Here is a 15,559-nt window from a genome sequence, read left to right as displayed (position 1 = left end):
AAGTAGGTGATAGTAAGAAAAGTGGGCAGCCTGAGGAAGTGCTATGATGGGAGCACAGCCCAAAGTATGACAGCGGGGATTCAGAGGCAGTTCTTATGAAGAACTCTGGCAAGGACCCGGGTATTTCCCACACTCTCAGAAAGGACTAGGGTCATCATCAGGACCCAAGACAGACTGTGTCGGCACAGAGTATAAGGAGGATATTTACTACCCAGACTGGGAAAGTATGTCATAACCAGGTTTCAAGATCAAGGTAAAAAGTCTGTTATCAAGACAGAGACTGAATGTCAGAAGTTAGCTAAATTTCCCTAAATCCATCTTGCTGAGGTTAAGGTTTTTTTCTTTAGATATGGATGTCTAGCTTCCAAGTCAAAGGCCCTGACCAGGTGGAAAAGAAGATGGCAGACTGGGAATAAAGCAGGACTGATAGGTAAAAACAGAATCTTTGGGCACCCAACCATGCTAATATATATTAGTGTATAACTAATTCAGCTAATAAAGTAAAATCAGTATCAATATAATTATCAAGTAATGAATGATTCTGTGTGTTCTGTCTCTCTGAATCTATGAAGATATGTATTCAGTTAACTATAGTCTAAATTCTCTCCCTTCTGGTGTTATGCAGAGTAATTAAGTTGAGACTATTTCAGTTGAGACTATTTCAGTTGTGAATTATGTTCTGCCTACTCCCTATCACCAAACATCATTTTTTTCATGCTATAGATCAATGGCAAGGTCAAAGGTGGCAATACCTATCCACATTGTACAACCATCAGGAACCACCTTGTGTGGTGACTGTTGGGAATTGCAACTTGAGGGACACCACTGCCCATACACCCTAGGCAGTGGGAGAACACAGCCTCCTGGTGTGCCTCAACTTCTCAAAGGGACAGCAAGATTTCCTGGTATTAGAGAGCCCACCAGTGTACAGCCTCCAAGACACAGGGAAACCCACAGGATTCCTACAAGGAATAGAAGTTCTCTGCTAAGGGTACTTCTGCCTGGCATTGTTCATGGGCTTTTTTGGGGCGTGGGGGAACATTATGAAATTTCACCCATTTTGCTTATGGAATCTTTCACAGAAGAAGAAAAGACCATAAATTGAACAACAACAGTGATAATTAAATCCTTCCCTAAGAAATTTTGTTATCTCACACATTTTGCTGACCACAAGTCTTCTTTGACAAATGGGTAGAGAAAACCTCTTCTTGGTGAGTGGCTGGCTGAACAATGCCCCCATAGATGGTGCCTGTGGGCTCAACTTTAGGGTGTTTGATGGTCTCTTCTGAGGTCCCAGAGAGAACAGGGCAGGATGAGTCCTTTGGGGGTTAACTGCTATTCCTCACCTCTGGTTCATCACAAGTGAATTCCATTCCAAAACATATGCAAGTGGTCTCCCTACCAAGACAAGTGCCCATCTTACACCCTACAAAGTCTTGACCACTACACTGTACACCTGAAGCTGAAGCTGAATAATACTGAATGTCAGCTATAATTGAATACATATATAGTCATGAGATATGAAGTACAGCATAGGGAATAGAGTCAATGGAATTGTAATAGCTATATATGATGTCAGAGGGATAGTAGATTGGGGGAGGGGGTTATCATTTTGTGAGGAGTGAAATGTCTAACTATTACATTATCTTGTATACCTGAAACTAATAAAAAAGTAGAAATAAAACACTACAGCACAAATATATAAATTTTTTTAAAAAGCAGGTATCTGAGCTGAGTGCTTGTTGGCATCCTATTTTGTGCTCTTTCTGAAAAAAAATGGATGTTATATAGAGAAAAAAGGAAAAAAACAAGAGACACCGGCAGAAAGCAGGAACTGATAGGAAATGAGGTAACTCATGTTTATGATGAGTGAATTAAATAAGACATAAGCAGTACTGAAGTTGTGATCATCAAAATGTTTTTGAAAAGTTCCAGCAAAGCTGTATGTGAAAAAAAGCAACGAACACTACTCAGCTAAACATGCCCACATGAACTATAATTGGGCAATAAATGTAGTCACACAACATGCTATTATGCTCAGTTTATAAGACATGGTCTCCACAAAAAGTAGCACAAATTACCATGATTTCTAGTCTACCAGGCCCTTGGGTGGGTAAGTTATGAGAAGAGCTCACTAGATAGCACTACTAAGCAAAGCATTGAAAAGGCTGATTGAATTTTACTCAAAGTTCCTAGATTACAGATAATTCTTTCCTTTAAGAGAAAATAAATGGGTATGTTCTGGCTCTTTTGCCTGGAGTTGGAAAAGAGGACATTATTTGGGGATTTTACCAACCCTTGAGTCCCTGATTTTTATGCATTTGCCTTCTGCCGTCAGTCCAAACCACAAGCTTTTAATTTTCCCTGAAAATTAAAACAATATTTACTAGTAAACCTGCATTTATCCTAAAATCCCTTTAGTGGAAACCATTGGTTTCAAGTAAATGTTAGATCTTGTTTAGGAAAGTTACCCTCCTTAGCGAGGTGGGCAACAGGAAAGAACAACGCATCTTTGATAGGAGAGCGAAGGAGAAACTTTTCTTTTACTTCTACGCAATGGAGCAGATTTTTTCAGTTTATTCATTTGTTATTTGTGTTCTAGGAGTTCTCATTAGCGGTCAAATCCAGTGATTCCTAAATGCTGGAAAGACTCACTTCTGGTGGAGGTCTTTAGTAGACTCAGACCTAAAGATGCAGGGGGTTCAAAAAAGATACCGTCGCTCTGGTCTACATACACTAATAAATATTGAGATTTAACAGAAAGTATTCTCAGTATCAAAGAGCATATTGTTCCCAAGATGACTTGCTAGAAACCTTGTGTTTGCCTTCCTACTGCTTGTCTTTGCAGTAAACACATGTTCTTCCTCTCCTTAAGGCCAGCATGCTTCAACTTCCAGTGACAGAAGTATTGCAGAATATTTCCACAAAGTGATAATGAGGTTCAAGCTTTCATTCAGTTTGAAATTTTGATCATCAGTGGAGTTTTTACTGACAAAATGCAAATAATTTCAGTAGGGGTCTGGACATATATTATCCAAGAGCAATGGCAAAAGACCACATGTCATGCATCATCAATACAGAGTGATTCAAGGATGTCCAAACGGGCCCATTAGAAGTCCTGAAAGTCAGTCCCCTGGCATTTCTTAAATGAGATGGTTCATATTAGGCAAATTCAACTGAGCACAGAGCTTGTGGCCTACCTAAATTGTTCTCATAACTGAGGGAGACACGTTTCCATCTACTTCAGCTGCCATGCTCTACTGCAAGGCCTCTTTCCCCGAAGGTAGCTGCACAACAATCCTTCAGAATAAGGAAGCAGGGAGAAGAGTCTGTTTCATTTCCTGATATCTTGGTCTAGTCCTCAAATCAGCTGGCATTAAAGATAAACCACAGGGGATAGAGAAGCCAAGGTTGAAGTGTTTTTGGTTGGAATGCTGCTCTGTGAATAAAATGGGATCTACTCATACTTTCAAAACAGCCTGATTTATGGCAATTGAAGAAAAGCCCTGCAGGTCCTCCCACAGACCTCACTGTCTACTTTTCTGGGGAAGACAGAGCTGAGCCAGAAATTGCAGTTTGGGCCAGAAAACGCAGACTTCAGTGGCCACTATGACATTGTCTTTCCCAGCCAGTTTTTTGTTTTTGCTTTTTTTAAAGTTTCAGGTGTACAAAACAACATGATTAGACATTTACACCCTCACAAAGTGATAACACCACCAAGTCTACTATCCCTCTAACACCAGAGATAGCCATTACAATACCATTAACTATATTCCCTATGCTGTACTTTACATCCAGTGCTGTACTTTACATCCAGCGACATATATATATATATATATATATATATATATATATATATATATGGTATATATACTAGTTCACATTCAATATTATTTTATATTAGTTTCAGGTGTGTAGTGCAGTGGTTAGGCACTTATATAAATTATGAAGTGAACCCCCAATAAATCCATCTGGTACCCTACATAGTTTTTACATTATTGACTATATAACTATTAGGTCACTACCAATTTGTACTTCTTAATCCCTTCATCTTTTTCACCCATCCTCCCTAATCTCACTCCCATCTACCAACCATCAGTTTCTCTCTGTATCTCTGAGTCTATTTCTGTTTGATTTGTTAATTTATTCCATTCTTTAGATTCCACATATATGTGAGATCATATGGTATTTGTCTTTCTCAGTCTGACTTATTTCACTTAGCATAATAACCTGTTGGTCTATCCATGGGGTTGAAAATGGATGATTACCAGATTTCATTCTTCTTTATGGCTGCGTAATACTCCATTGTATACATGTACCACAGTTTCTTAATCCAGTCATTTAATGATGGGCATTTCGGTTGTTTCCAAGTCTTGGCTATTGTGAATAGCACTGCAATAAGCATAGGGGTGCATATATTTTTTCGAATTTGCATCTTAAATTTCTCTGGATACATACCTAAGAGTGGAATTGCTGGGTCACAAGGTAGTTCCATTTCCAGTTTTTTGAGATACCTCCATGCTGATTTCCATAGTGGCTGCACCAATCTGCAATTCCACCAACACTGCGCAAGAGTTCCCTTTTCTCCACAACCTTGCCAGCACTTGTTGTTAGTGATTTGTTGATGATAGCCATTCTGACTGGGGTGAGGTGGTGTCTCATTGTGGTTTTTATTTGCATTTCTCTGATGATTAGTGATGCTGAGCATCTTTTCCCATGTCTATTGGCCCTGTGTATGTCCTCTTTGGAGAAATGTCTATTCAGGTTCTCTGACTATTTTTTAATTGGATTGTTTGGGGGTTTTTGGGGAGGTGGAGGTTCTTGAGTTGTATGAATTTTTTATAAATTTTTGATATTGATCCCTTATCAGATGTATCATTTGCAAATATCTTCTCCCATTCAGTAGGATGTCCCTTCATTTTGTTGTTGGTGTCCTTGGCTGTGACACAACTATTTAGTTTGATGTATTCCCATATCTTTATTCTTTCACTTGTTTCCCTTTCCTGAGGAGATATATCAGTAAAACTATTACTAAGGGTTATATCTGAGAGTTTACTTTCTATATTTTCTTGTAGGAGTTTTATGGTTTTGGGTTTTTAATTTATTTTGAGTTTATTCTTGTATATGGCATAAGAAGGTTTCCCTTTTTTTTTTTTTTTTTTTTTGTATGTATCTTTCCTGTTTTACCAGCACCATTTATTGAATACACTATCTTTACCCCAGCGTAAATTATTGCTTCCTTTGTCATAAATTAAATGACCATAAAGACATGGATTTATTTTTGGAGTCTGTTCTGTTCCATTGAACTATGTGTCAGTTTTTATGTCAATAGCATTCTGTTTTGATTACTGTGGACTTTTAGTATATTTTTATATCAGGTAGCATGATACCTCCAGCTTTGTTCTTCTTTCTCAGGATTGCTGTGGGCTTTCGGGATCTTTTATGGCTCCATATAAGTTTTAGAATTATTTGTCTAGTTCAGCGAAAAATGCCATTGGTATTTTGATAGGGATGCATTTAATCTATATACTGCTTTGAGTAGTATGAACATTTTAACTATATTAATTCTTTCTATACATGAGCATAGTATCTGTTTCCATTTATTTGTATGTACCTTCTTTAATTTCTCTCTTCAATGTCTTTTAATTTTCTGAGTACAGGTCTTTTAATTCCTTGGTTAAAATTATCTCTTAGTGGGTTTTTTTGATGCAATTGTAAATGGGATTGTTTTCTTAATTTCTCCTTCTGATAGTTTATTATTGATGTATAAAAATACAACTGATTTCTGAATATTAATTTTGCATCCTGATACTTTACTAAATTCATACATATATATGGATAGGTCTTATTTTCGGGAAAACACAGTATATATATATACATATATATGGATATATGTATATATATATCCATATATATGTATAAAAAGTTAATATAAGACTCAGTATTATATTATATTATATTATATTATATTATATTATATTATATCCGGTCTTATAGTAAAATAAGACCCGGTATTACATTATATTAAAATAAGACCTGGTATTATATTATATTATTATATTATACTATACTATACTATACTATACTATACTATACTATACTATACTATTATATTATATTATATTATATTATGTTACCCGGTCTTATATTATAGTAAAATAAAACCAGGTCTTATATTAATTTTTGACCCAAAAGACACATTAGAGCTGATTGTCTGGCTAGGTCTTATTTTTCGGGGAAACACAGTATACATATATATATGGAACTTTATATATATATGGAACTTTATATATATATATATATATATATATTATATATATATATATATATATATGATATATATATATATACTTTTTTTCACGGTATATATATATATATATATATATATATATATATATATAGTTACAGTTGTAGTTATAGTTATACTTATAGTTGTAGTTATGGTTGCTATAGTTATAGTTATAGTTGACATTCAATATTATTCTACTTCAGTTTCAGGTGTACAGTCCAGTGGTCAAGCATCCAAGCAATCTACGAAGTGATCCCCCTGATAAGTATGGCCATATGATTTTTATCTTTCATTTTGTTTATGTGGTGTATCACGTTGATTTGCAATATTAAACCAGCCTTGCATATTGGGAATGAATCCCACTTGATCGTGGTGCATGATCTTTTTAACGTTTTGCTGAAAAATGTTTGCTAATATTTTATTAAGAATTTTTGCATCTATGTTCATTGGGGATATAGGCTTATAGTTTTCTTTTTTTGTTGTCTGATTTTGTAATCAGGGTAATGGTGGTCTTGTAAAATTAGTTTTGGAGCCATCCCGCCTCTTGGATTTTTTTGGAATAGTTTGAGGAGAATTGGTGTTAATTCTTTTTTGAATGTTTGATAAAATTCACCTGCAAAGCCATCTGGCCCAGAATTTTTGATTGTCAGGAACTTGTTGATTACTGATTCAATTTTTTGGTAGTAATCAGTCAGTTCAGATTTTCTGTTTCTACTTGACTCAGCCTTGGAAGATTGTATGCTTCTAAAAATGTATCCATTTCTTCCAGATTGTTCAATTTGTTGATATATAGTTGCTTATATTATTTTCTTAAATTTTTTGGTGTTTCTGTGGTGTCCATTGTCTTCTCTTTCATTTCTGATTTTGTTTATTTGGGTCCTTTTTCTCTTGATGAGACTGGTTAAAAGATCGTCAATTTTGTGTATCTTTTTTAAAAACCAGCTCTTGGTTTCATTATCTTTTGTGTTGTTTTTTAGCCTTTATTTCCACTCTGATATTTATTATATTCTTCCTTGCACTCACTTCAGGCTTTGTTTGCTGTTCCTTCCAGTTCCCTTAGGTGCAAAGTTATACTGCTTATTTAATATTTTTCTTGTTTCTTGACGTAGGCCTGCATTGCTATGAATTTCCCTCTAAGAACGGCTTTCAGTGTGTCCCATATATTTTGGGTCATTGTGTTGTTATTTTCAATTGTCTTAAGATATCTTTTGATTTCTTCCTTGATCTCATTTGTTGACCCTTTCATTATTTAGTAGCATGTTATTTAGCTTCCATGTCTATGTGTTTATTTCAGGTTTTGTTTTTTTATTTATAATTGACTTCTTGTTTCATACCATTGTGGTCAGAGAAAATGCTTGATATGATGTCAATCTTTCTAAATTTACTGAGATTTTTTTTTTGTGGCCTACATGTTGTCTATATTGGAAAATGTTCCATATGCCCTTGAATATATATTCTGCTCTTTTGGGGTGAAATTCCCTAAGAATATCAGTTAAATCCATCTGGTCTAGTGTGTCATTTAAGGCACTGTTTCCTTGTTGATTTTCTCTCTGGAAGATCTGTCCATCTGTGTCAGTGGGGTGTTAAAGTTCCCTATTATGATTGTGTTACTGGTAATCTCTGCCTTTATGTTGGTCAATATTTGTTTTATATTTTTAGGTGCTCCTATGTTGGATACATAAATGTTTACTAGGATTATGTCATCTTGTTGGATTGATCCCTTTATTATTATGTGACATCTTTCTTTGTCTCTTATTGTCTTCATTTTAAGATCTATTTTGTCTCATATTAAGTATTGCTACCTCAGCTTTTTTCTCATTTTCACTTGTGTGAAATATCTTTTTTCATCTCTTTACTTTGTCTGTGTGTCTTTCAATCTCAGGTGGTTCTCTCGTAGACAGCATATGCATGGGTCTTCTTATCTATTCAGTACCCTATGTCTTTTGATTGGAGCATTCAATCCATTTACATTTAGAGTGACTACTGATAGGTACATAGTTACTGCCATTTTATTACTCATATTTTTTATCTTCATTTGTTTGTTTTCACCTGTTTTCTGTGTAAAGAAGTACTTTTAACATTTCTTGTAATACTGACTTGGTAGTAATGAATTCCTTTAGGTTTTTCTTTTCTGGAAAGCTCTTTATCACTCCAATTTTAAATGATAGGCTTGCTGGATAGAGTAGTCTTGATTGTAGTTCCTTGTTTTTTATTACTTTGAATATTTCCTGCCAATCCTTTCTTGCCTGCAAAGTTTCTGTTGAGAAATCAGCTGATAGTTTCGTGGAAGCTCCCTTGTAAATAACTAGTTGTCTTTCTCTTGCTACTTTTAGCATTCTCTCTGTCTTTAAATTTTGTCATTTTAATTTGATATGTCTTGGTGTAGGACTGTTTGGGTTCATCTTGTTTGGGACTCTCTATGCTTCCTGGGCTTTTATGTCTATTTCTTTTGCCAGGTTAAGAATGTTTTCAGTCATTATTTCTTCAAATAAGTTCTCAATCCCATACTCCCTGTCTTCTCCTAGTACTCCTATGATGTGAATGTTGTTACGCTTGCTGTTGTCCCACAGGTCCCTTAAACTACATGTATTTTTTTTAATTATTATTCCTTTTTCTTTTTGTTGTTCTAATTGGGTGTTTTCTGCTCCCTGGTCTTTTTTTTTTTTTTTTTTTTTTTATTAAATTTATTGGGGTGACATATGAAAAAATCCCTGGTCTTCTAAATCACTGATTCAATCATGTGTTCCGTCTAATCTGCTGTTGATACCCTCTAGTGTATTGTTCATTTCACTGATTGTATTCTTTATTTCTGATTGGTTCTTTTTTATGGTTTCCAAGTCCTCCTTTCTGCTTAGTATCTCTTCACTGAAATTTTCATGTTCCTTAAGCATTCTTATAACCATTTATTTAAGTTCTGTCCTTGGCAGGTTAGTTGATTCCATTTCGTTTAGTTATATTTTTGGAGTTTTCTCCTGTTTTTATTTGAGGCATGTTTATTTGTTTCCTCACTTTGGCTGCCACTCTGTGTTTGCTTCTATGTATTAGGCAGATCTCCTATGTCTCTCTGTCTTTGCTGAGTGGCCGTATGTAGTATGTGTCCTGTGTGGTCCAATGATGCAGTCTCCCTGATCTCCTGTGTGTGTGTAATGGTAGTGTCTCTTGAATATGTTGTGTGTGTTCTCATGTTGTAGTTGAGCCTTGGTTGCTTTTGGCACATCAGTGGGTGGGATTGACTTCCAGGCTGACTGACTGTGATGATTGGCTATGCTGCTGTGTGTGGGCTGACCCCTCAGGAGGAGATTTGTACCTTCAGTTTCTTGTGCCTATTGAGGCCACCCTTTGGGTGTGCTGCTTGTGGGGCTAACCAGGTAGTGCTCTGGTGTGGTCTGAAGCTGGCCTCTGGATGTGCTGTTTCTGGCATCTCTTGGATGAAGCTCCTGTTCAGGCCAATGTCAGCCTTGCCTGTGATTCACCTGCAGCTACGCAGTAGGAGCTACACAGTTGTATGTGGCTGCTGCTGTCTGTGGTTGGAGTCATGTGGGTGTGGCCTTGCTGTTAACCAAGGCCACTCTCACCAGTATTGGGCCTGGGGCAGCTAAGCAAAAGGCCCAGGGCCCTTAAGCTTATTGCTACCTTTCAGTTTCCCAGAGCCTCCTTAGATGCATTGGTGGGTCTGATTGACCTGGTGTCAAGAGTGCCTTTGGTGATGCAGCTCTAGTTGGGCAGAACAGGATTTCAGGGAGTCAAGAGGCATGGCTGGTGGTTTTTACAATGTTAACGCAAATTCAGTTCTTGCGCCAGTGCCTGGCCTGTGACCAGTTTGCAAAACGTCTTGAGAACACTGTAGCCAACCACCACTCATCTCAGGCCTGCAAATCCTCCAGAGCCTCCCAAGAGTGGCTGTGGCACAAATTGTGGCTCACTGCCCACCACCAAAATTCCCTGGGCTGCTGCAGGCTGTCTGCTGCTGTAAAAGTCTTCCACAGCTTGTGGGGCAGGACCAACTGCTCAGGAGCGGAGAGTGCCCCAGGCAATGCAGTACTAGCTGTGTGGGGCAGGCACCTCAGGTGTCACCAAGGTGGTGCACACACACAGATTTTACCAGACCAGCGTGGTCTCAGATTTGGCCCTTTGGAGGAAGATTCAAAATAGAAAATATGGTGCCCTTCTGTAGGCTACTCGCAAGGCAGGCTCCACACAAATTAATGGCTGCTGTCCCTCCAGCCTTCACTCCACAGCCACACAGCTCAGTCTTTCCCTGTATGTCTCTGGTGCCTCTTGAGTTCCCTCCCCTCCATCAGAGACTAGGTGAGTGTCTGCAAGTGAGTGAGTCTGTATGTGGACCCTTTAAGAGGGCCTCTGGGTTTCTAGCCACCTTCCATCTCACCAGGATGGGCAGAAAGAGTTCTCACCAATTTTCACTGCCAGATGTTGTGGGAACTCCTCTTCCTGACACAGAACCCCTGGGTTGGGGAGCCCAATGTGGAGCTGGGACCCTTCCCTTTTCCAGGGGAGACCTCTGCCACTGAGGTCTCCTTCCCAGTGTTCAACCTCTATCTGTGGGTTTGGAGTCAGCCCATTTCATGTCTCCACCCCTCTTACCAGTCTTGATTTGGCCTTTTTATTGTATTCTTAGTTATAGAGATTCTGTTCAGCTAGTCTTCTGATGATTCTTGAGATTGATTTTTCTGTAATTTATTTATAATTTGGTGTGATTTGGGGATGCAGTAGGCATAGCATTTACCTCATCCACCACCTTGGATTTGCCCTCTGACTCTCTCCCAGCAATGTTTAATGCTTCAAGACTGTGGTGAGGGATAAGCAAGACACAATTAGTAAGACCTTGTCCTTCAACCATGGGAACTCATTTCCTGGGGACATAAGGGGGAAAAAAGGCCTGGCAGACTAGATAGTGAGGGCTAGGAATTCAGAGACTTGAGTTCTAGTCCTGGCTCTGCACAGATGCAGTGTGCATTCACCTTCGAAATTAGGGATTGGATACGTGGTTTTCATTATGTAATATTATTTTGTTTTGTTTGTATTTTTAGGAGTTACATCTTTTCTTGAAATAAGACTTCATGTGATAACAAAATAAAATAAATACAGGTTTGGATGAAATTGGAAGTTCATCCAGAGTTCCATCCATTCCAATGATTCCAGTGCTTCTTGGCAAACACTAGCAGTGATTTCACATAAGCCTAAACATAAGACCAATTGAACTTCAAAGACCATTTACACTCTATACTTTGCTTTTCCAGTTTTATCACCCTCTGAATTTCCATGCTATGAATTGCCTCTCTGGGCTTATTTCCTTGTGATCCAAATGGGGTTACTAACACCAATAGGAATAAATGGTGAGAAAACTAAGCATGGCATTAGAAGAATTGCTCCAAACCTGACTCTGCCATTTAATGAATGTGTGACCTGGAGAAAGTCACCTCCTGTCTCTCAGTCTAAATTTATTCATCCTACAATATGAACTTGGCAAGGTACTAGTGAAAAGTAGATAAAATAATACAGTTATCTATCACTATCTAAACTCTCACTAAACTCAAGAACCAAATAAATTTTGAGAAATATTATAGTATAAATATTCCTTATAAATTTTGCACAGGTAATTTTATTTTTTATCTCAAAACTATTATATTGTTTCAAATAATTTTATAATCGTGTAATGCACAAAAATGTAAAAGTGCTTAATAAGTTGAATTCTACTCAAATACTAATTATATTTTATACCAGTTATTGAAGGAAACTGATATGAAGTTACAACTTCTATTGTGAGTCAACCTCTAAGTTAGTCTTTTGTAACTTCTATTGTAACAGAGGTCAATCATTGTTATAAATTCACACCAGTTTTTCAATGACCCACACTTCAAGTATTATTAATTATTTTATGACCTATTTCACTAACTATGGCTCATCACAAAAAAATGGTTTTGATTTTAGGGAACTCAATTGTTTACTATCAAACACTTAATTAATTATTAGAAAAAAACAAAAACAAAAATACCCACCTTGAGCTAACCCAAGAAAATACAGAGAAGAATAAAACATGAATCATTATAGTAAAGGAGCTCAAATTAGAGTTGAAAAACAATATTAATATAGCACTAATCTCTGAAGTATCATAATGAGATGCTAGTACAAGATGCTATCAGAGGTAATGCTGTGACTCTTTCTTCAAGCTGGCCTGTATGGAGGACCATCTCTCCAATTAACATAGGTTACCTTTGACCTCAGGTGTGTCTACTTGTAACTGAGAACATGCAATCTAACTGGTCTGCCATTCATAAGTTGCCTATTATGTGACGGACTCAGCAGTGAGCAGGAATAGCTCGTGAATGTTCATGCTTACAGTCCAACAGAGAAGGTATATCTTTCTTGATGTATTATTATAGCTTCCTAGGGTTGCTGTAACACATTACCACACAGTTGGTGACTTAAAACAACAGGAATTTATTCTCTCACAGTTTGGGAGGCCAGAAGACCATAATCAAGGGGTCAGTAGGGCTGCACTGTCTCTGAAGTCTCCAGAAAAGAATGCTTTCTCATCTCTTCCAGTTCCTCGTGGCTCCAGGTGTCCTTTGGTTTGGGGTTGCATAATTCTAATCTCTGCCTCTGTCTTCACATGACCTCATTCTCCATGTCTGTGACCCAAATCTCTCTCTGCCTTTCTCTTATAAGGATACTTGTCATTGGATTTAAGGAAACACTAATTCTAGGATGATCTCATCTCAAGATTTTTAACTAATTATGTCTGCAAAGACTCTTGTTCCAAATAAAGTCACATTCACATGTTCTGGAGATTAGGACATGGATATTTCTTTTGGGGGACCATCGTTTAACCCATTATACTTGTCTTGAAAGAAATAACTATTCATGTGATAAGTGCTGAGATGAAATATAGAATATGGAATTATTTCAGGAGGCAGCTGGCTTAGAGTTGGTCATCAAGGGAGGCTGTCCTGAACTCACATTGGTTAATACCTGAAGGATGGCAAGAGGGGAAGGTGGAGTGAAGAACATTCCAAGCTTAAGGAAGATAATGGACTCAGGCTAGAGGAAGGAGATTGGGAAGGACAAAAGATTTCTACCTTAAGACTGGATAAGGGGATCTATAGGAGCTATTCCAAATTTTTATGTCCAAATAGGGCTACAGCTGAGCATAACTTGAGAATTATTTGTTATCCAGGAATACTCTTTTGTTAAGCTATTTTTATATCACGTGGCATTTCTCGTATCAGCTTTTTCAGATGTACTTCTTTCCCACTCCTTCAATTTATTTTAAGGATTGCTACTATAGTCATTTGTTTATGAAACATCACTCAATATTTTACTGATTCTCCTCACAAAATAACAATATTAAAAGGGAGAAAATTTTCAACATTTACTTACAAAAAGGATAATAATAATAATATATGCCGATCCTCAAAGCATGTGGGATTCTGAGTTAATTAAGCTTCATGTTTGGGTTGACTCTTATCCAGTGAAAACTGATCTGTTTCTTATTATTCTTTTCTGATAGTTCTAATCATTATCTGATCCTGAAGTGACAAAATTTCTGAAAAGTATTGTCTCTCTATCCTTTTCTTGGTTCTGCAGTAGTTCTTACACTCCAATTTTTATAATAAAACATCTGTTTATCCTCTAATAATGATTCATAAATAATATTCTATTTACAGATCCTACTGGAATTAGGAAAAGGGTAGTATCAGGTCATAAGGGAGGGTTACATGTCTAAATTAAGAGAGAATTGCTTTACTTTAGGAAAGAGGTTTGATCACTTAGCTACTTGTTGTCGCCGTGCTTTAAAATCACCCATCTTGCTATTTGATTGCATTTGGTGTCATGCTTGAAGAGGACTAAGAACCGGAGAAGTAGTAACTCTGTCTGGAACACCAAGACTTATGATTTTGTAAATTCCTGAAGCTACTGCTATATAAAAGTGCATGTTTTGTATTTACATTCATATTTTGATGACCTTTATAACATTAGTATGGAGTTTCTTGATTTCCATTATCTAAGGCAGACATGGGTAGGATGACCAAGAACAGATTTTAAACCAAATTGCTTGGATTGCCAGATCATTACCAAAAACACAAGAACCTTTGGAAATTATATATACCCTGACAAAGCTGTGGAGCACAAGGTCTTCCTTCACTTGCCCTGTACAGAGAGTGTTACTGATACATTAACCAGACGTAGAAATGCTTCAGGCCATAAATTTCTCCTGGTTCCAGTCAACCCGAGCAGTAGAAGAAGAACACTAGCATGAAAAAAAGAGAATTACTGATCAACTCAAATGTTTTGAAATAACCCACTTATGATAACATGATTTTCTCCTACACAAAATAAAACAAACAAAAAGTCTTGAGGATAGAATGAAGTACATCTTCTGTTTTGGCTTTTCACAGAAAAAGCAGAATTCCTGTGAGCTACCTATGACAAAGAACAAGTATGATTTTTGGAGTAATAGTACAGAGTAATATCAAAGATTACAACCAAAAGTATTTTCTTATCTAATGCCAATAATGTCTGTGTCTTCACAACTTACTTATTTACTGAACTAAAGTTAAAAGGTGCTACAGCTACTCTAAATATGTTTTTAAAAAATGACTGTCTCTCCTTAATAACACCAATTGTCTCATGTATTGCAATTTCTTTGATACTTTGAAATTTCATGACATTATGCCAAATTTCCTCTTGTACTGTTATTTGGATTCATTTATTTTCTGTCTTATTGATGTAGTATACATGGCATACTGGTAGCTGCAAGGAAAACAGAAATCATTAAGGTACCACTCTAGTCCATGAGAAATGTACAATCTAAAAGAGAAGTTATCATGAGAATACACGTGAACTACAGCATGAAGTTGAAAAATACAACTGCCATAGGTTTCACAAAAAGAAGATGGTTCCCATGTTGGAGACATCAGGGAAATATTTATAAAGAAAGTAGGATTTGAAATGGATATTAAGAGGTGGAAATAATTGCTATAAGTGGACATTGTGAGGGAGAAATGGGAATTGCATGCTGAAAAAATGTGATGAGCCAAGGCTGTTGTTATTTGGGGCATTTGTGAGGCGTATGTGGTGGTCAGACATGGGTGCAGTATAGTAAAAAGGCAGGAGAACTGTGGCCTAAAAATCTAAAAGGCTGCTCTGGGATTATCTATTGTGAGGGAAGTTCTGGAGCGGAGCAGGGCTTTGATAAAAGGGTGCTTTAGTAGCAGTGTCAAAGAGTTGAGGGAGAAGGGCTGAGGGTGA

The sequence above is a fragment of the Rhinolophus sinicus genome, linkage group LG09, assembly GCF_036562045.2.
Source record: "Rhinolophus sinicus isolate RSC01 linkage group LG09, ASM3656204v1, whole genome shotgun sequence".
Lineage (NCBI taxonomy): Eukaryota > Metazoa > Chordata > Mammalia > Chiroptera > Rhinolophidae > Rhinolophus > Rhinolophus sinicus.
The sequence above is the reverse complement of the archived record's forward strand: the minus strand, read 5'-3'. Positions refer to the sequence as shown.